This window comes from Schistocerca nitens, chromosome 12 (assembly GCF_023898315.1).
Source record: "Schistocerca nitens isolate TAMUIC-IGC-003100 chromosome 12, iqSchNite1.1, whole genome shotgun sequence".
Classification (NCBI taxonomy): domain Eukaryota; kingdom Metazoa; phylum Arthropoda; class Insecta; order Orthoptera; family Acrididae; genus Schistocerca; species Schistocerca nitens.
The window spans coordinates 132,828,992-132,829,763 of record NC_064625.1 but is presented as its reverse complement, the minus strand read 5'-3'; positions in this window follow the sequence as shown (position 1 = coordinate 132,829,763).

Sequence of the window (772 nt, the reverse complement as noted above, 5' to 3'; positions counted from 1 at the left end):
AGAACTGTATGGCACACCTGAGCTTTGAAAATTGTCCCATTTGCCTCCCTCACAAAATTACGGCAACTTAGCGTGAACCTTTGTTGCTCACTGTCCCAATTGCATTACCAAGCAGGGTCCCTTCCTTTTCAAGAATGAACCCGAGTGTGGTTGAAATTCAAACGCCAGCATTAAAGTAATGTCTTTCCTTTTCACTACTTTAACTTCAAAGATCAGTTAAAGTATTCATAGCTGGCTACAATATTGAGATTACACAAGCACAAATTAAGAGTGCGAGTTTTGTTACCATATTTTAGCTTACGTGTGACTGCAGCTCAGCTTGGTACGTACTAAATTTTACTATTGTTAAATGTTCAGAATCATTTAATTCAAGTTCAAAGTTGAATCTCTTACTTCTAAATTGCGTAGATTCAAGTAGCTTTTGAAATGATTGTTGAGGTAGCCCAAAACTAACCTTATTTTATTGAATTTCGTAGTGCTTCAGAAACAAAGTTCACTATTAATTTCAGTCACTAAATTAACTTTCAATTTTCTGGTTTTATTAATTCTTTTGCTAAATTAAGTCAGAGTGTAGCGAAATTTATTACTTCTGACAAACTTTCAGTTTTCACACAACATGTCAACCATCAGTTGCCACGCTTTTAGTGCTAAATATGTGTGCCTTAATCTTTCATTTTCAGTTATTATAGTAGTTGTGCTTGGGACTGGCGACCGTAATTTTCCCCAAATCTCAGATATCTAATTAACGCCAATTAATTGTTAACGTAACTGC